General features: G+C 35.6%; 2 protein-coding genes across 2 annotated transcripts in view; one reads left to right on the top strand and one right to left on the bottom strand.

Moving 5' to 3' along the window:
* Positions 1-22,386, bottom strand: part of LOC118262624 (carcinine transporter-like) — a 284,870-nt gene that overhangs the window by 29,828 nt on the left and 232,656 nt on the right. The gene's annotated exons all lie outside the window — the stretch shown is intronic.
* The window catches only part of LOC118262730 (diacylglycerol kinase eta), a 46,480-nt gene continuing 35,588 nt past the window's right edge, over positions 11,495-22,386 (top strand). The window contains 1 exon segment of the mRNA XM_035574300.2: positions 11,495-11,584. The gene's annotated coding sequence lies outside the window, so the exon portion shown is untranslated.

The following is a 22,386-nucleotide window of genomic DNA, read 5'->3' as shown; positions in this document are numbered from 1 at the left end:
CGGGCACATTTCCATATCTGTCAATCAATTTTAAACTTTGTATCAATAAGATAGAGTTGAAATTTCTTTATTGAAATTTTATATGTTGATCAATATTTTTTTTACTAACAAATCGTGCTTTATTTTTCTTTGATTCGATTTTTAAAACGATGTCACGTGATGTCGTTTTGCCGCGCAAAACTAAACTGCGTTGCAGATTCCCGCCATTTTGTAGAAGTTCCGTAAAAGTTTGGGTTCAGAGAGAATCCAATTAGTAGCCTGTCATCAATAACTGCTTGTTGTTAACAGTTTTGAATCAAACAAAACTTGCTTTAATTTGTTTGTTTACTTCGTTATTTTGAGTAAACAACCAAAAATGGTGGTTTCATATCGATATTTTTTTAAGTTTTATAATCTGTCAATCTTTATAATTAATAATAATTTTTGATGTTGCTGGCCCAATGGTCCTTAGCATAAAAGAGTTTGTAAAATCCATTTTAAAAAGTATTAGGTTAAAAAATTTGTTGCCGCTAAAAGCTTTAAACAGAGAGGAGTGGAAGGAGGTTAGGGAGGCCTTTGCCCTGCAGTGGGACGATCTTGGCTGAAATCTAAATCTAATTAATCGAAACGAACGATCAAGTAAATAAGTTAGGGTGATCTTTCATACAAATTACTTCATTATTCCTGGGCGTCGTCATTTGATGAAATTGTCACACAGTCGGGTATCGTTTACCGCCATACTTCATCATGGCGGATGCATAAAAAAACGTTCAATTTTGTTTTTTCAAGCTAGCTTGATTAGGTTCAATCTCCAATGCACATTGTTTATTGTTAATAAAACATTGCGTTTACCTGTTTGTTCTTATGATAAGTATCTATATCTAGTCGAAGCTACACTTTGGAATGAGCACCTAGCTTCACTGACAGACAATTCAATTTGACGTGTCAAAATTGCCTAATTAAGGATTAATTGAAATAAATGATTTTGTCATTGACTGACTTAAAGATAGGTATAGAATATAGACATATTTATGTAGTTATTTTTTTATCATACATAGGTTTTAGATTAAATGAGAATCAAAACTGTATAAATAACTGATTTAAACTTGCTGACCCAAGCTACAAAGACCGAAACAGTATTTTTGTCTATAATATGACATGTAAAGAACAGAATCTTACCACAATACCTACATAAATACTTCAAAACGAACCTTATCTCCCATTCTTTAAAGTCTAAAGTTTAACCCAAGAACCACTATTTAAATTCTCAAGCCCTTCAACTATTCAATGGACCCCAACAGCTGTTTATATATTTGCATTAGTTGCCTTGGAGCCGGAGCTAATAGTAAACGAAGCAGGCTAAGTTTGACAGCTTTCGAGAAAGTTAATTAGAAGTTTGTAGTGCATACAGCCACGGCGGACACGGCAATTAAATTAAAACTTTGTTGGTTCCGATGTTCGACGTGACTATCCGATCGGGGTTCGTTGGTGAGATAAATTACGCGGTTTTATTCCTCTAAGGGATTGGTAGAAGTGTAAATATATCTACAGCCATTTTTCATCATGTGTTGTCCTGTATAAAAGAGTTTATTATCACTTTTTATTTTTTTATTTTTTTGAAGGGGAAAATCATCCAATTACTTCTTCGCCTTGGGTGAGGCGGGTGGTGTCAAACTCTTACTGACTAAAAACCACCTCGTTCCTTCTCTTGCTTTGAGCCGGAGCCCCGGTAACCTTTTACGCTGTCCGCAGCTCCGGAGAGTTTATTATCACTGGATACTATTCCAGACCCCATTTTGTTAAAATGCAGGAGTAGGAACAGAGTGGATTTTAGTCAGTAAGAGTCTGACACTCTCTCTCAATTTGCCTAAGCCGGGAGAAGCCAATAGATTTTCTTTTTAATCTTTTATTAAAGGGCTTTTATTCTTGAAATATGTTAAGCCTAAGCCATTAGATGAATTCCCCCCTTAAAAGTAGACGGCATTTTTTTATTTTTTCCATCCCTAAATTTCTCAAATACATATTTACTTGAGCTGTAAATCTCGAGACCCATAACTTGGTGGTTGCACTAACAACCACTTGTGAATAAATGCGTTACTAGTTGGTTATGTTTCGATTGCAAATGGATTGCGGGGTGTGTAAACTGCTCTGTTTAATTAAAAGTAGGTATACGTATTGATGTTTTTACAAACAACAGGTATAATGGTATTGCTACAGTAACATTTATGCATGTTTATTTACTCTTTGATGTTACACGACTACTGTATGTAATCATCATCATCCACAGCCTATAAGTGGCCACTGCTGACCAAAAGCTTGTTTGCCAGCAGTTTTTGGAAACAGAAAGTAATGTTCCCTAAGAAAAGAAGTTTCCTCCGACCAGGTGAAGTGATCGTGTCTGGCAGGCTTTTTGCCCTACTGTTGTTCGTTGGGATTTTTTATCCATGTTTATTCGCATATAAACTTCAAATGTGCCTTGTAGGATTTATGACGTCATCCGTTGATTTACTCGTCGATCGTCTATGTGCGACTTCTGTCATCTGTCACTTGTCATGTATCGCCAGCGCCATAGTTACACTAACTTGCGACCACTTGATTAATACTATTGCTTACAGAGATTTATAGGATACTTATCTACAGGAAAATATATTGATTACAACCATATTTTCTACGCGGTACTTAGTACTTAATATTTATTCTTATAATTATTTTGGCTTCCAAAAACCCGAGGGATCGTTTACAAAATTGCTTCGGAGTTTGAGCTCACTTTATCTAAATACTTCAATTACCTAGCCTCGTATCAAGTTCAGCTGTAGGTCTGTAAAGTAATTTTACAATAATTATTTTAATTATTACGTATCTTGTTAACATTACGTTCTTGGAAATACGGAAGATTGTTATTTGTAATTATGGTAATACGAAGTTTAGGTAATTAGGTTGTAATCTTTGTTTTTACATTGTTTTGTTATGTTTTAAGGGTTTATAGGTATTAGTTAATTAATTTTAAATCACGGTTTACTTACGTATAGTAATGGAGAAATGCTCTACTAGTTTCGAGTCACAGAGGAACTCTTCATTGTGAGCAACGTGCGCAGACGCGGCGACGTCGCGCAGCCTACTCTAGGCGACTTAGCGTAATACGCTACGCGTCGTCACGCGTCTTTTTTTTTTGTTGTGATTTTTTAGTTAATTTAGTATGTATCACGATAGTTATTATAAAAATATTTCTATTACTCATTGAAAAGATAAGAATTACCTAGTAAACATGCTTCATTTTTATAGCAGTTGTGTCTACATACATACGAGTACCTATCTCTGACTAAGATATCCAGCATGTACACTATGTAATACTTTGTCCTATCTTAGGACCAGAATCGAAGTCCTAAGATCCAAAATCTTAGAAAAACATCTTTCCCAACGGTCAACAGTTACATTTTCAAGCAATTAGCGACCTTGTGCCTTACCCGCGTCATAATAAAACCGCCTAATTTCCCATGAAATCGCCCGCTAGGGAATTCGCGGGATGATAATTTTGTCGGACCGCCACAGTTAGGGTGTGCCGCGTCTAATTTAGAATTATTATCAGGACTCTGACAGCCCTAAGTGTTCATAAAACGTTGAGATTTCGCATCACTAATGAGTAACGACTGGGGTCAAAGACCTGCAGTAAGGTCGTAATTTTGATAAAGATTTTGCAATTTGTTATGTTGTTGTTACAATACTTAATAAAACTTTTGCTATTCCAGGACCAATGGCTTATTAGTTTCTTTGAAACATATTGGGCCTATTGCAATTTATAAACTACTACTTTTTTTTAACATTGGCCATACTGGGATCTCTCCTGTATCGTCGGTGCGTTAACAAACATACAAGAATTTACATACACATCACATCCAGTCCCGAAACAACAATCTGTGGAACACACAAAGAGTTGCTCCGTGCGAATCGAATCCGCAACATGTTGCGCGGCAGCCGATTGCTCAGCCACCGCGCCAAAGTGCTTTAGAAATTAGTAGTTTCACCATCAAAACTGATCTACGTACTAAAATGATATGCTTTGAAGCCATTTAATATACCATTAACAAACTGTTATAGAGTCTAAATTACTTGCTATTATTTAATTAACATATCATTGCGTACAAATAGCAATACAACTAACACACATATCTACCTAAACCACAAGCCTATGTTGCCATATATCGGTGACAATCAACTCAGCACAGTTGATTATGTGAGCACGATGATAAATTAAACCGCGATTAATGGTTTTGTCAGTGATTTATAACGTTAAATATAAGTTGCTATATTAATAATGTTAAATATTAGCCGCTATAATATATATATACTAGCGACCCGCCCCAGATTCACATGGGTGCAATGGTGATATATTATGCATGTATTATACATATAAACGTTCGTCTTGAATCACTCGATTTATTTAAAAAACCGCATCAAAATCCGTTGCGTAGTTTTAAAGATTTAAGCATACAAAGGGACATAGGGACAGAGAAAGCGACTTTGTTTAATACTATGTAGTGATATTAATCATCGCATAGATACAGTATTGTATCAAAACCTCAATCAAAATCCCTAACTATAGTACGATTGTAAATGTTTTAAAATAATTATGATTGAGTAAATTACTGATTTATCATAATTATTTATGTGATAGATAATAATTATGATTAATGACAATGTTCATATTTTCATTTAGTAATATGTTGCAATTTTTGTAGTTTGATTTATATTGTGTTCATTAATCGTGTGTGTGTAGAGATTGTCTAATTAATGGACGGGTCGAAAAGAGACGTTGAGAATGTAGTCTTTGAAATCCTTAACTAATATAATTTAGTTTAAAATGCGACAGCATTCTATTCCCAATTTGAAAATAGCATTTCAGTCCCTTAAAATTGCTGTTTTGCCTCATCTCTTTCTTGAACTGATTAGAAACATGATGTTATCTGTATTATTTTATGCAATCGCCGCCGACAATAGACGCCCGAAATACTAAAAGCGTTACAACTACGTTACTGGCCTTTTAGGGGGTTAAGAATTTTGGAATTGTTGGGGATATAGGGATTGAGGGGATTCGAGAGGAGTAATGTCCCATACACTACCCCTCTCGAATCCTCAGGTTATTATACTCACGACGAAACACAACGTAAGCGTCATTTCACATTGGTTTTCTTTGAGGTCGTCATATCACTCCGGTCGATTCGGCCTATTCGTGCTGAAGCTTGGCCCACACTTCAATGTAATAAATATTTCATATCTATGTACGTAGATAATATGCAAAATAAAAGAAGTAAGAATATAACATTATTTTTCAATTTCGATTCTGACTTTGGTATCCATTATCTAATACAACCACTCTATGAATATTTAATGTACATCGGAGACCATTTCTCGATGTATGTAGATTCATATCGTACGAATACAATACGCATGGGAACTATACGCGGGCTCGCAATCAAACGTCACATAGCCGCGAGGTCGTATTGGAGCTCTGTGTACGACTTTAGCGCCACCTGGCGGTCTCAACATTTTGGGAAGTATTGTGTGTATGTGTGTGTGTGTGTGTGTGTGTGTGTGTGTGTGTGTGTGTGTGTGTGTGTGTAAAGCTTTTGTCAATTTAAAATGTTACAGGTATTAATAAAAATTACAAAATATTGTAAATATTGTAAGGCTAAATTTTCTTAAATTTATCAGCCCACCCCCCGCAGTTACCTAAACCCCGAAACGATTTAAATTTTTATAAGGCTGACTACGAAAAAATTTTGTCTAACCTGAATTGCGTGGATTGGTCGAGATATTTTGGTCCGTGTAAGAATGTTGACGAAATGGTTGCCATTTTTTACGATAAAATGGGTGTAATCATCGGGGAATGTGTTCCTAAACGTAAGCCCCGCCTAAATTCTCATCCAGTATGGTTCACAAGAGATTTGATCTCTCTTCTAAAAGAAAAAGAAAAAATTAGGCAGAAGTCTCGTAAATTCAATAATCCTCGTGACAAGATTGAGTTCGATATTCTCAGGAACAGATGTGAAAGGCTGATGCGAAGCTGTTACACTAAATATATAGGGTCCATTGAATGTAACTTGAAGAAAAATCCAAAATTATTCTGGAGCTACATCAAACATAAAAGGTCGGGTACAGGTATCCCTACAACCATGCATATTGGTCAACAGTTTGCATCCTCAAATAGCTCCGATATCGCCAACTTATTTGCAACTCACTTTAGCTCTATCTATACCAATTCATCAAAAACAATCCCCCTTCAGGTGTTCTTTCTAATGAGTTGTCTGTTTGCGAATCAAATAATTTTTCTTCAGTACTCTTGTCTCAGGCAGAGGTTGTATTGGTCTTGAAGCACTTGGATCCAAACAAAGGTGCGGGGCCCGATGGAATACCACCGATCTTCATCAAACGATGCGCTGCTGCTCTGTCTTATCCTCTCACGGAAATCTATAATAAATCGCTTTCCACCGGTTATTTTCCCCGACAATGGAAGTTGGCACGCATAGTTCCGGTCTTTAAGAAGGGGGATAACGGTGACGTAAAAAATTACAGACCCATATCAATACTGTCGTGCTTTTCTAAAGTCTTTGAGTCCTTAATCTGTCCAATATTGACTAAGATTACTAAGTCACATATTAATATAGCACAGCATGGTTTTCAGGTGGGTAAATCGGTGGACACAAACTTAATTTCTTACATTACGCCAATATTTGAGAGTGTTGATAGCGGCCAACAAACTGACTCTGTTTATACCGATTTTGCCAGTGCATTTGATCGAGTTGATCACCAAATCCTCATTGGGAAGCTGCGGACTCAGTATGGGATCTACGGAACTATGTTAGGCTGGTTCGAGTCTTATCTCGTTGATCGTGAGTATGCTGTGGTAGTTAATGGTCACGAATCCAGGAGTTATCTCGCCAGCTCCGGTGTTCCACAAGGCTCCCATTTGGGTCCGGTGCTGTTCCTACTATTTATAAACGACATTGTTGAGGAGGTGCACAACTGTAATTGTTCGCTTTTTGCCGATGATATGAAAATATCGCGGCAAATAAACTCAAAAGTTGATATGGAGTTGATGCAGGCTGATCTCGACCGCATTTATATGTGGTGCATTAGAAATAATATGAAGTTAAATGCGGGAAAATGCCAACATATCCGCTTCACTAGAAAGAAAAAAATCACACCAACTCAATTCCATATTAATAATGATGTGATAGATGTCACGCAAGTAGTACGGGATTTGGGGGTAATCTTGGACTCTGAACTTAGTTTTATACCACATTACGATAGCACAGTCAAAAGATCTGCTAAAATGTTGGGCTTCATTTTGCGGAATACTAGGGATTTTAAAAGTATTTCATCAAAAATATTACTGTATAATTCATTGGTTCGTAGCATACTTGAATTTGGTAGCGTTATTTGGAATCCTCAGTATGCTGTACACACGCAACGGATTGAGTCAATCCAACGGTCTTTCACCCGACATCTAGCGTACATTAGTCCTGGAATCAGTGCCAGATGCCCCTACAATGATAGATTATCACACTTCAGGATGAAAACCCTCCAGCGGAGGCGACAAATGTTGGATTTGGTTTTTCTTCAAAAAGTCGTTAAGAACTCTGCTCTATGTTATGGTTTCTTGGATCGCATAGGGATATCTGTTCCAAGACCGAATGCCAGGAGAATATCTCAGTCCTTCTTTAGTGTCCCCAGATCTAGAACAAACTTGGGATCGCGTGCCCCCGTGGTTAGATTAACATCCACATACAACCAGTTTTGGCGATTATACGATCTGGACATTTATCACGACCGACCCGCTCTTTTCCGATCCAAAATAATTAAAAAGAATATGAATAATGTTCCAATTTAACTATTAATTTATTAATTATGTTATGTTACTTGTCTTTAATTTTATAATGTTATATTTATTTCAATTTTCCTGTTCTGTTTTTGTGTTATTTTAAAGTATTTTTTAATTTTATAGTTCCTATTAGACTTAAGTACAAGATATTGTTAATTGCATTGTATTTAATTTTATATTAATTTTATATTAATATTTATGTCATCTAACTGTGTTAATAATGTAAATGTCGTGCATGTCTATAATTGGCATAAGCACATGATCTTGTGTCTTCATCTTGTCTTTCTTTAATGTTGGTGTTTATTCTGTTGACGTGCCTTATGATAATAAATAAATAAAATAAATAAATAAAGGCTAGCCGCACACACTCAATAATATTGTCAATGCAAGATTGTCAATATCTTCATCAATAAAATGATCCCCGCACACTACACAATATTATTGTCAATTTTTCATGGTACAATCTGACTCAGTCGATCCGCAGCTAGATTCATGTGCGCACGTTGAACATAATGGAAAGAAAGAAATAAGTCGTTGCATTGAGTATTGCATTAATTTTACTAACTAAAAAAAGCAAACAAGAAAGAAACGATGGATTAAGGACTGGATGAGAAAAAAAGCTGAGTTAAATCACTTTAAATCTAATAAATGAACTACGAGTGAATTTGTGATTTCTTTTTCGATTTGTGAATCTTCTTTAATTCTTTCCGAAAATTTGTTCGTAGGGAATTAATTTTTTTCTTTACGTCTTCTCATATACTATTTGGTTTGTTTTTCTTTTTATAAATTTTGAGCAACTTATCAAGCGTATTATTTTTCTTAACTGTATCACGATATGCTTTGCACGATGTATTCCATAATTCTGGATAAGTTTCCCATGTTTTAATAAACACTGACAAATAATGTTTTTCCGTAAGGGTACAACACTCGGCGTCACAAAAATCGCACCTCTTGGAAAATTTAAGTTTAAAACATGTCCCGCCAGTAACGAATACATTACACCTTATTAATATTGGTATCAATTGAAAGTACGTTTAACAACCTTTAAATTAACAACAGTTAGAATTCCTAAACATAACAGATCTCATCAGCACGTAACGTTAAAAAAATGTTGTCTAAATATTCAAAATGGGATAACATTCCTCAAGAGACTGTTGTCACATTAATTCGTCCATGAGAGAAAGCATGGAAGCAGTCATCAGGGCTAGGGAGGGTAACACTAGGTTTTAAGTTGTTTTAAGGACTTATTTGCTGATAAAATAAAATGTAACTTTTTAATCATTTGCATTTGCTTGCTTTTTTTATTCCCTGCTAAACAAAAAACCAAATCCATTGATTTATTCTTAAACTTAAATGAATTGCCTTTCCAATGATACCTTACAGTCATATGTCTGCCATTGATTAATAGGGTTAAAATGACTATGAAGGGAACTTTTAAAGAGGTGCGATTTTTGTGACGCCGAGTATATTATCAACAGTATCAACACTATTTTCGCTTTGGAAACTGTTTTCGTCTTCCATTTTGAACAAATAACACGAACGTCCGCCTGCCTTGAAATCTTTTCCTCAACTAAAATATTGCTGCGCGCCCGCACACGTCAATATTATTGACAATACCCCTGCCCCCCCCGATATTGACGTGACAAAATCAGAATTTCTGGATAATCTACAATATTATTGAACAATACCGCAATACAGGTCGCACACACACAATATTATTGACAATACGTACTTTATTGACAATATTATTGAGTGTGTGCGGCTAGCCTAATACCTTGAAGTGCACATAGGATCACAATGCTCCTATAGTTATACTCACATTTCTGCTTACCGTGTTAAGACATAACAGTTTTGATCTATTCAGTTAAGGCATATCAACAAGACAGACACAATATCATGCCTTTATATATAGAGTCGTAGTGAAAGGCTTAGGTGACTGCTACGCCAATGCGTATCACATTGACTCCCATCTGATTGTTTGCGTATCGTTGACAATACGATGCGGGCCGATTGTGTCACTCGAGGTGACTTGTGTCATTCGTATTCCGATAGATTATGCGTATGACACGGCATTGTTTGTGCTATCAAATGTCATATAAACGAACAGATAAGGTAGTTGAATGGATAGCGAATTTGATTTGAATATGTATTATTATTTACATATAGGTAGCCTTATAGCTATTTAGCTATTAGGTATGATTATTCAGGTTACAACAAAATAGAGTTAATGAATTTGACATTGACAAGTAAAGCGTATCATTTGATAAAAAATGATCCTTACACTTTTTATTTCTGGTTGGAAATTGATTGGCAGCTGACCACATGTCATTATAATAATGTGATTAAAATCGATATCGATGAAATAAAATACTATTAAATTAATGAACACAAATTGTGGACTCAGTGGTGTAAAAATAGTCGTAAGAGCGACAACAGAGTATGGAGTTTATGGGACCCATGTGGAACAATTATTCGTTCTCTCTTACTCCTGCTTTTCGAGTCGGAGTCCAGCCCGGAGGCATCAGCCCTACTGGCCCCATCTGTGGTGGTCTGATGGGTCTGGTTCTGATCGGGCGGCGAGTTACCCTTGCTTGCCATCCGCAGACTCTTACGATGGTCAAAGATCGTCCCGCGTTCAAGCCTTGCCAAGAAGCTCATGTTTTATAAGCAGCATTGTGCTACACAACATGACGCACTGCTACATAATGCTTGTGCTGTTTCTTACTCACATTTTGGTGAGCAAACTCGTTTGTTCTTTCAACAGAAAATCTGACTGTAACTTTATAATAGTTGCTGTAATACTTTTCATACTGTTTTAATTTATAAAGATACCTAAAAACAACATAAAAGCTCATTCGAAAAAACAACATTGCTAGACATTTTTCTCAAAAAAGATGTTTTAAAATTTCAAAAGCATTCTCAGCACAAACTTGCGTTTAAAAGAATTTGGAAACCCGATAGCAATAAAATATGGCGAGCAATTTAATTTTACTGGAGAGAAACAAACGACGGTTGGACATCTTTTATTAAAATTCTTACCTTTTAACATTCGAATACAGCGTCAAAGGGGAATGATATTATTATAATGTATTTTTTTTATCTTTTCACGGAGTTTTTGAGGTGATAATGTAATTTCTGAATTGTTGAAAATGTCATTTGATATAGATGAATGGTTTTTGTTCATCAGAAGTTGAAATTAGGCCACTTCTGTTTTTTAATTATTGTAATTTAGATACTCAAATCTAAGCAACCTCTACGTCTTTTAATAATGTATCAACTCATGCCCATTTTTTTAAATGGTATAGTTTTGAATTCTCTAGTGGCTGTAAAGCCTTTCCATAATTAAAAAAGATGATATTTTACATGGGGAGTATTTCGCAAAAGTGTCTTCGAAAACTGATTAGAATCTTATCGATCGAATAGATAATTTTCATCTTATCGATCAAAACAATTACCTATCTCAATGGATTAAGATCGATTGTTGGACATTAGTTGTGTATAACTATAAATACTCTATAGAGTATCTGTCAAAAACAAAACAGTAGTGATTGATCTAAGGAACTTAAATGGTTTGTTTTTAATTTTAGTATCCACATAATGTGTTCTAAACGTTCTTCATTACAAAGTCACTATTATTTGTTACAGAGCCAACTGTGGGACGAGTACGAACTAGAGGACGCCACTTTCGCAGAGTGCAGCATCAACAACGCCAACAACAGCTTCCAAGTATGTTTAACCTTATTTACATTGCAATAAGAGCTATTTTCCCAGTAAATTCGTTCTCTTAATAAACATTGAATAAACGTTTACTTGTGCAAGATGGGTCTTTAGGGAATTTACTTAGCTTGTGTGAGGAGAACGTAATAATTCTCGCTCTATTGTATGTATTATGCTACCTATATATTCGACTATTAAAAAACAATACTACTTGAGTTTTAGTAACGATGAATTAAGGATACATTTAGGGTCTGTTCCACAATCTCTGACTTAGTTTTTGTTAGTCTAGTTAAGTATGGGAGAGCCATGCTTCGGCACGAATGAACTGGATGGCCGCACAGAAAACCGACGTGAATCAACACTTGCCGTAGACATTGATATACTATTTTTTCCAAATTATATTTAACGCCTTTTAAAATGTTTTAGGGTCCATGGGCGGTGACGATTGCTTACCATCAAGTGATCGGTATGCACGTTTACCGACTTATGCATTTAAAAAGTCAAAGTCAAAGTAAATAAACCTTACTATTGGCGCTTCTACCCCTCGGAATAAAATGGGTGTAATGTTATGTTTGTATTTTATGTAACACACATTTAATATTAAAAGCTGCATGATTTATGACATTGAAATGGTTTTAGCGCGGTATTCTAAACCTCGTGCCATTAGATTTGAGTGACAGTGGGTGCGGCTTACTGCTGACGTTACATTTACGACAGAATATAATTAAGAAAGTATTAAAGATAGTCTATAACGATACCATGTACCGAAAGACTAACCGCCACACTCAGAGTCATTTAATGGTTACTTAACCCAGTCCTCAGCAACTGTTTCAGACAAAAATTCGTTACTAAAGAATAGTTTAAATAATCAAGAAATGTCTCTGAGTGCGGCAGTAAGTATTTTTTTGAGGTGGGAAAATCATCCAATGATTTTTATCGCCTTGGGTGAGGCGAGAGGGAGTATCATACTCTTACTGACTAAAAACCACCCCGTTTCTACTCCTGCTCTTCGGGCCGGAGCCCCGGTAACCCGCTATGTGGTCTGCAGCTCCGAATCGGGTCTGGTATCAGCTCTACTGAGCCTCGGGTCGCAAGCTTAAATTTGAGAGAATATTTGACAGTCCGGCAACATAAAAAATAGGCTCAGGTTTTGTATATGAGTATATAAAACTACATCATCATTTTCTATATCGTAATTTTTGAAATTAAATGTATTTTATTGTGAACAAGATGTGAAACCTAACAACGGCTACTTAGCCTCGGGATAGCCTTACTAAAAATATAGGAATCATAATGGTCCTACAGCCTATTTCATACTACAGTCTTCTAGAAGTATTTTATCGTTGTTTGCTGAGCTCTTGAGGCATCTCAGCCGTAACTGAGTAGTTTGCCATCCATTACCGAAAGCTAAACATTGACACACGTGGCGGTAGTGTGAACGAACTTATTGTTATGTTTCTCTCATGTAAAATAGCATGTATTTGTGTAACAAAATGAAAGGGAATGGTTGGAATGTTACAAACAGTGCTACTAGTATAATATTGACAGAAGGAATTTGTTACGATAATAATACGAGAAAGATGACGGATATTGGCAAGTTTAAAGTAGCTATGATGTTGGTTTAAATCTCTACATCTTCTATAATAGATCTAGAGCGACATTGGTCTTGAACCTGGGTAGTTTTATTGCAATCATATTTATCATATTTATTTTATAATATATTTATTTAACATCTTATGTACAAAATGAACATAGGCAGGCTAATGGCATTCTCAACCAGCCAACCGCAGATTATTGAACCCAATTATTGTGAAAACGAAACTGCCTCTTCTTTCCTTCAGTATAAAGCAATTTCATATACTCTAAACAAACAATATACCTCCTTAATCAAAAATTTACGACACACAGCCCAAATCCCTAACATCATCACACAACAATAATAAACAAAAACACTATAATATAACCCTCCACAACGTAGGTCGGTCTTTTATCCCCACCTCCGATTCACGTCACGCACGTAAAATAGCGTGTTCCTTTAAATGGGTCACGCTGTAACACGTCACTTTGCTCGTAATAAGGTGTACAATGAGGTCTTAATAAAAGAACTGTGGGGTAAAGAAAGAAAGGTAATCGACTATTAACACGTAGGTAAAGGGGGTGAGATTTACCACACCGTGAAAGGTGGCGTTCTAGGGTTGTGAGTAGTTTATTCATGGTTATGTGGTTATTGTGACTGTTTCTTTTGTACCCAAGTAGCCTCTAGGGCATCTTTGGATTTCTTAAGTTTGTATTAAAGAAAGTTTTTCAATTCTTAGTGGTTGGACTTGTTGGTGCAACTCTCTAACGTTTAAAGTTGTTGCTTTAACTGTATGCTGAGATTGAGTAGAGAGTCAGAAAGTTTTCATATTGCAGAATATGGTTAGAAAAGTATTTGCTACTGCTAGTCTCATGGGATCACTTTCTCTGTATTTTAAATACATACTATTTTATCACCTATAAACACGTATGTCACACGAAAGTTATAATAAAATTTACCTATATAATAAACAACTATTTATCAAGCTCCAAAAGTTCCCCAGTCCAACAACGCCAGCTTTGACTGTTTACAGAACACAAATTAAAACAATTATTTATTTAGTCGCCCTAATCCTTAATCACAACTTTAAAAGGACACAGAATAAAGGTAAATAGTACCTTTGGAAACTCATAATTGTTTTAAAACAAGCTCGGCCCTCCAATCATTTACGTCATCTGAGGAAGAATAACAAGATCTCCCGCCGGGCTACTCCAGGGTTCTCCAAGTTTTTAAACAAGTTTGCTCCGTATTTTTCACCGGACAAACACGGTGACCCTCTAAGGGGAGTTTCGTCCCCTTTACAGCCGTGATTAAAAACCGAAAAACCGTTTTATGTGCCTTTTATGACGCAATTAGTTTCACGTACTTGGTGCTGCGGTATGTATGTCACGCTTTGATAATGGGAGTGTTTTTCTTGAACTTATTTGTGTTTAAGGAGATGTTAGGACCATTACCTGATTGTTTCCTATGAAAGTAGTTTTCATTTTGACTATCTATCGTTTAGTCTGTATTAAGAAAATTTCAGTATAATAAATATACACATCATCTCAGCAACCGTGTCAACGCAAGGGGCACAACTGCGCCCCCTGCAGCGACCTAACCGAACTTTTAACTCAAGGATATTATGTCATTGTCATGTATGATGGCAAGATATCGCACTCAGGAACAATAGCCATCCTCCACATATTTATTTCATTTATGTATTTCTAGCGACACTAAATAAATAACTCACCTTTGAAAACCATTATTTTGTCCTGTCATCTAAAAATGTCGATGAATAAAACAACAAACGTATCTACCCTGCGAGCTAAGAGAAACCTTCACTTTGTAAAACAATAACGCAGCGAATATTCGCAGCGCACCCCAAAAACAACGTCCAAGGAGAATTTATTACTCTACCGTACCTTAAAAAGCGGCCAGTCGGACAGTTTTTAATGTAACGTCCGCTCACATATGCTACGCTAATATTTCCACGTGAACACACCCTTACTTTACGGGGTCACGCTAAGCGAAACACGTTGAATGTGACACGCGTTTCCGCACATTAGCTGGTTCGCGAATGCGAAAACTAAATTATGCTTTCGTGGAAAACGGGTCGCAAGTTCCACAACTCGCAGTCGGGCGGCTAAGTGTACATGTTTGTTAAAAAGTATTGCGTACGACGAACGTGTCTTTTCACTAAAGATACGCGCTTTTAGCTCTGAGTATTGAATAATGCGAGTTATTTTTACATTAAAGTGTTCGAAACGTGTTTAGCCGTCTAATTGGTTGATTAACTTGGAGCAGGCCAATCGGAGCGCTGAACGTTATAAATGTGTCGATTATGTTAACGTAAAACAAACTCGTACTAGGCGTTATGTGGGCTTAGTACGAGTTTGCTTTACGCTCAACAAGAGCGCGATTGGTGCTCTGATTGGTTAGTTCATTAGTGCCGGCCAATCGTCGTTTCATTTCGTTTTCGTTCGCCATAAAACAAACTCGTACTAAGTGTACAGAAATCGGAGTGACGTGACGGTTTTAACGAATTAGTGACGATTGTAAAATTCTTTTGTTAAAGTCCCTAGAGCTTGAGTAGGGTTTTGTGAGAGTAAAATATTGCGGCTCTAATCCGTATAAGACTGAGATTGGTACTTTTTTCAAGGATTGTCTAATCTCTCCGCCCTTTTAAAGTGCTGCTTCATATTTTTCATGTGGATTTATGTCAGTCTAAGAGTAATGTAATGTCTAGGCCATTATTTCTTTCTATATTGCCTTAGTTTAACTAACTCGTTGGAGACTCTTCAGTTTTTGGTATCGTCGTCACGCCTTTTTTTATCCCCGAAGTAGTAGGCAGAGGTGCATTGCGGCAATAGAGCCGCTGTACACCCATTTTTCACCGTTTGTGTCAAAGTCCCATGTAATAGGGGGTGAGTTTCAGTTTTTTGGTTTCAAAGAAAACTCTTTAATAACATGTATTTTGATTATAAACACAATGTTGTTATCAATGACTCAACCGCTATTACAATGCCTCAAACAAATTAATAGAAAAATACCGAAAAATTGCTATATAATGACACCCCTATTCAGCTTCAAGGAATAACAACGCACTTTGACTTACATTATAATCAAGGTAAAACATGCCCTTGAATAATCAACTATAACCCCATTGAATTATTGACTATAATGGCTTAACCTAACCCCGTCACCCTATCAGAAAACCTCAAGGTCATTTCGTTTACCGTGAAAATATAAGGAACAAAACGTTTCTACTCGTATTTCCTTTCTTTGATATTTGAATGTAATTAATAAGGTCCGGAGTTCAAGGTCGTGTGGACCTCGGACCTCGCCCTCCGAATTAGAAATTAAGGCGGAGGGCGTGACGGTGAGTGGATAATGGGATAGACTTGATATTTATAAACATTTTACAAGGTTCGTTATACTTTACATTTATTAAAAAGTAAGGTTTTCGAGTTTTTAAGCTGTCTCATAATAGTTGTTCTTACATATTCAGTTAGACATGTATTATGCTAATAAATGATTTGATTTTGATTTTGACAAAAATCTCAGAGACATTTAATGATTACTTAAACCATGGATAAAAGAAAGAGACTGGATTGGCCTTGTGGGCGGGCCACGCGTGCCGAGGGTGCGAGCCGGCGTACTGCGCGCTGTCATAACGCTCAAATGTCCATACTTACCGGCTAGCAATCGCTGTCATGTTTTGACAGCGTACGTATCTCCGCAAAAATATTATATTATGCCGTCTTGCGCTATTATAACGTGTCGGAAAAGAAACCAGGTGTGTAGCATAGCACGAGAAGGAATTTCTTTTCACCGGTAAGTCCAAAAACATAAAAATACGTGTGATATTTGTAATTATAACATTAGTATTATGAAATTTATAGACAAAAACGATATAATTGCAAGCAGACTAATAGTAATACATTGCTTGCGATAGATGAGTACAATCTTGCACTACGTGAGCAATCGCGCAATGTATGACGTCCATTGCGAGAGTCCCGAGTACCGAAACAAAAGTTCATTTCCACAAAATCTATGACATCGATAGTGTTGGGCAAATTTGTAATCAATGTCGATTGTTACTATGATACAGTCTATTATAATCAATAGCACACTTTATAATTTAAATAATAAGTATTATTTATTACGACTAATTAGTAATATAGATTTTGAGTGAGTTTTATGTTTTTATTTTTTTATAGAATGTGACATATGATTTATTTTAATATTATGTTTTAGGTTTCCAACAGATCCAGGTGTAACAAAATTGTGGATTGACACAACTGGTAGAATTAATTTTTTTTTTTTCAAGTTCCACCACACAGATTAGAAACTGCGTATATTTTTATCTCCACCATATTTATACAGACATTGGTCTTAAAAACTAAGCTTATATAATAATTAATAGTATAATAAATTATGTAGCAAGTTACACGACCAGGTTTAAAACAATTGAAATGACAAGTGGTGGGATTCAGGAACCCAAACTAGGAAAACCTGTACTATGGGCTCCTGGATTCCTACTAAATGTAGCATATTTCGTTCGCAACATTTCGATGTTGATAATTACATAATAACAAAGTCAGGGAAAAGAAACTTAAAATTAGGCGTTTATCCGCACAATATCGCAATGTGTAATTCAGTAAGTAAACTGATTTTATTTTAGAAAATTTTAAATTAGTCTCTTTAAATCAGTTTTTTTGTCTAAAAATGGCGATATTTAAAATATCATCTTTCGTAAATTTAAAAAATGAAATAATATGGTTATATTATGAAATAACATGGTTATGTTATTTCAATGTGTTCTGTACTTTATACAGATTATTGTAAATGTGAGAGCCCTGTAATTAGCTAAATTAGACTAGTAGAATGCATTTGTGTCAGCTTAGAGTTGTCATGCTCACTCAAAGGTCTCACTGGCGGTGGCACGGGCATTGGATCGTTCGATTCCCTGCAACATGGTTGAGTTGGACGGTGCTGGTGTACGTGTCATGTTGGTGAACGAGCGCTGTCAACTGGGACTGGTCAGCTCCAGACTGTATTAATTTTGTTGTTCTTAAGGTTTTTTTTCTATCGCTTTGACTGAATATTAGTTTTACATTGTTCTCACATAGTTCAAGCAATCGATGCAAAGAAAAGCAATGTTATCAAGAATTGTATTGTGAATCTAATTGAAAAAGATCGAACGAACAGATCTTCGATCTTCTCCATAGGAATCTACACTTTGGAACGAGCAAATAGCTTCACTAGAGGGCTGACCGACAGACAGACGTTATTAATATTATTATATTTGCTTTGACGTTCAAAAGTGCCTATGATTTATTTATCTTTTACTGATTTTTAACTTATTGAGTAATAAAATTGGTTTTAAAATTCAGTTATGAATTTTTATTTATTTTACTTTTATTACTTGGTTTCTATTTCGCATGAATACAATTTCACAATATTCAACAATACTTGTAAAACAAAAACAAGATTACTTAAATTTTATCGATATCAACAATCGACCTTTGTCTCGCCCTAGCATACATGAGTTTTTATGCGTGTTAGAGTGTACGTCAAATGCAGTCATTGCGTTTGTGTGACAACCAATAGCAAATTCGAGATTTAAATGTGTGTTATTTATTTGTGGGGGTAATCCGCTCAGACATTGGTCTCTTGCTTGTAGTGAAATTAAAGGGTGGGAGAAACGGCGACACGCGTTCTGATACAAATCAGGAACTATTTCTTTTCTACTCTCTTTATATGTTCTGTGACTTAAACTATTCCTCACAACCACACTCAGAGTCATTTAATAGTTACTTATCCCAGTCTTTAGCAATTGTTTTCAGAACAAAATCGTTACTAAGGAATAGTTTAAGTAATCATTTAATGTCTCAGAGTCTTTGTAACGATTTTGTACTGAAAACCATTGCTAAGGAAGTAAAGACTGGGTTAAGTAATAATTAAATGTCTTTCAGTACAACAGTAAGGAATATACCAATTTCATTTACTCCATTCCAGTGTCATTTTAAAACCAATCTGATAATTTTGTTCCCGACTCTAATTCCACTCCTGATTAATATTTATAGATTTGAAACTTACAAAAGATATATTACCAGCAAAAGTATGAACTAATTAAACAAAATTAATGAATTTCTTACCAGTCTCGGTTTCCTGGTAATTTCTGAGAGTCTTCTAGATACAACGTATATATACATTGACCATCAGATCAACCTACATATTTCTAACTAATTAGATTTTCAACTTTATTATGTTAATTTACAGTCGAAAATTCAATGATAACATTGGTAGATTGGAGGAGACCAGAGACTAATGTTGAAAATGTGGAATATAATTAATATATAAATTAATCTTTAGACCGAACCTCTAAAGACGTTGCGTAGATGATAGAAATCTGCTCATCTGGTTTACTTAAATAATTAAGGGTAAGGGTGCTTTTCTACCAGAGATGTGCTATGTAGCTATGCTACGAAGATGTTATAGATAAGCTGTGAAACTATGTGACCGTTTCCACGGATACTAAGCTATGTAGCTGTGCGAGGAAGATGCATAACTCGAGTATGCGATGTACCGATGGTACGCATCTTTCCATATAAAAAACATAGCTTAACTGAGTGCATGTCCACCAGAGCTAAACTATGTGTAACAATACTAAACACATAAAAGTTGAGGAAAATATTTTTAATGCAATAAATTGATTTTCAACTTTATTAGAAAACATAATTATTAGGTTAAAAATCTATTACCGTTTGTTAGGATTTTTTTAGCAGATTTCTATAGCTGTAGAAGTTATCAATGTATCTAACGTATTTATAGTTCTACTAATGATTTAATTGTATAACATAAAACTATTTTTATTCAATTTATCTGATTTACATACCACATTCTCATAAACATGCCATCACACTCGCCTTGAGTAGGCAGAGACAATGGAACGCCCAATGCCCGATTCCTGACATTTTTCTCCCTTCTTCATATTCATCAATCTCTTCGCGCATATTGACACACTGGTTGTGCTAGCCCAAATACTTACCTAAATATTTATTGCGAACTATCTTCTGCCAGCAAATTTGTTCGCGTTCCCGTGGGACAAAGAGTATTCTATCACTCAAATCAGCTCATACTCTGTCTATATACCAAATTTCATCAAAATCCGTTCACTTAGTTACACAGAACTGAAGATCTTAAGATAGATTAAGTGATTACATAGTCTATTTGAATGAATTTATTAATTGATACATTTCTATTGAGAAGAAATAAATAATAATAACCCATCAATACACATTAAGTTAGTATAAATATGGAAAAAAGTAATCCTCGCACAAGGCTCAATTCTATAATAAGATTCATTTCGGTCTGCTCAGTAGTCATTACGTAAAAAAGCACTTAAAAACACAGTCACAAACTTGGAACTACTGTTTAACAAATACAAAAGATTGATACCATAATCCTTCACCTACATAGCAAGCACTAAGACGCCCTAACATATGACACTATTCTTTCCAGTAAAGTGAAGAGTCTAGTACTCGCGCAAGTACCTCAACTAAGTGTGAACGAGCGCTAAGACAGCGCGGGGATTCCACAAATGAGGATTTATGAATTACTCCCTCGTCCGGCAGCTATTGAAATATTTTGCGGTGTTTTGAATGTGCGTCGGTATTCCGAAGGTAATACCTGGAATTATTTGGGTGCGTAGGTTGTAGGGAAGTTAAGGTAGGGTAACTGAACTTGAACCTAGTGCTTAATATTTTTTTTCTTAATTTAAACATTACGTTTCGTACTCGTATTATAATAATTGTTTAGAATCTTCACACCACTGACAACGTTGGTACTTTAAAGAGGTTCTAAAGTAGGAAAATCGTCAACATTTCTTTCTTAGAGTTTCACTGAAGAACTAATCCACCACCGTCTTTAAACGCAAAAACTGATTCCAGTACCCTCGGTGCGAGTTTGTTTTACATTTAACGAGACCGAAACGAAAATGCGTTTGGCGCTTTGATTAGTTGGTTCATTAGCGTTAGCTAATCAGAGCAAACTTGTACTTTAAGGACACTTAATATACCTATTCAGCAGATAATAAATGTTATAACACTACCTCTAGTATACCCATTTACACCGCTATTGTGTCACAAAGCAACAAAAATACAACAGTAGCAATATTTTCTTTCAATTCCCGACCACCACACAACGCCTATTTGGTCCGAAAGCAGACAATATTCAATTACAATTAACCTCCATATTAAAAAGTACACAAGCGAAGTGCCGATAGGGCCATCCAATCTATTCTGGTCTCAGTTTAAAAGCTTCGTAAAATGTAATTATATCGGGCTCAAAAATTATGAGAAAATAAATTGAAGGCAGTTTTTCGTGGTCTCTTTTAATTAATTGATAGGTTTTGTAACGTTGAGAGCCTATTAGTTTGTTTTTTTTATATTGAGGTTATGTATGTGGCTTTTCAGTCGAAATTGAAATTCTCAGTTGTAGCCTGGAGGTATGGAAATATTATAAAACTAGCTTCTGCCCGCGACTCCGTCCGCGCGGATGTCGGTCTTCGCGTGGAAGTTTTATTTCTCCATTTTGAGTAACTGTGAAAATGACATCTTATAAATATCTATTGGACCCAAATACGGCGAGGCCCATAATAATTAAGGAGATCCCTCTATTGAGCTACTGCTGTTGAGCAGAATAAAACTGAAAAATAAAGTTTTTTTCTACGTATTTTTCCAGGATAATAAGTAACCTATTTTATGTCCAGGATAATAAGTTAATTATACCAAGTTTCATCGAAATCAAACCGTTAGTTTTCACGTGATGCCTGAACATATATAGACAGACAGACAAAAAAATAATAATCACATATTTGGGTTTGGTATCGACCCAGTAGCACCCTGCTATTTATTTTTTCTATATTTTCAATGAACAGAATTGACCCTTCTACAGATTTATTATAGCCCGCGACTTCGTTCGTGTGGAATAGTGACTTCCGGCAAATTTTTGGTTTTAACCACATAGTTCCCGATTTCGCGGGATCTCTTCAAAAATGAGATGTGGAAAATATTCTAGGGAACTCCTCAAAAATCAACATAATGAGCTCTGCGTTTGAATTTAATAGATGTATACTCACTTAGGGCATTGAAAAAATAGTTTAAAAACGGACTTAAACTAAAGAAATATTATAATCTTTCCGAACTTAAGATGAAAACTAACTTAAAACTAAAGAATTAAAGAAAGC

This window comes from Spodoptera frugiperda, chromosome 12 (assembly GCF_023101765.2).
Source record: "Spodoptera frugiperda isolate SF20-4 chromosome 12, AGI-APGP_CSIRO_Sfru_2.0, whole genome shotgun sequence".
Classification (NCBI taxonomy): domain Eukaryota; kingdom Metazoa; phylum Arthropoda; class Insecta; order Lepidoptera; family Noctuidae; genus Spodoptera; species Spodoptera frugiperda.
This window is presented reverse-complemented; position numbering and strand designations above follow the sequence as displayed.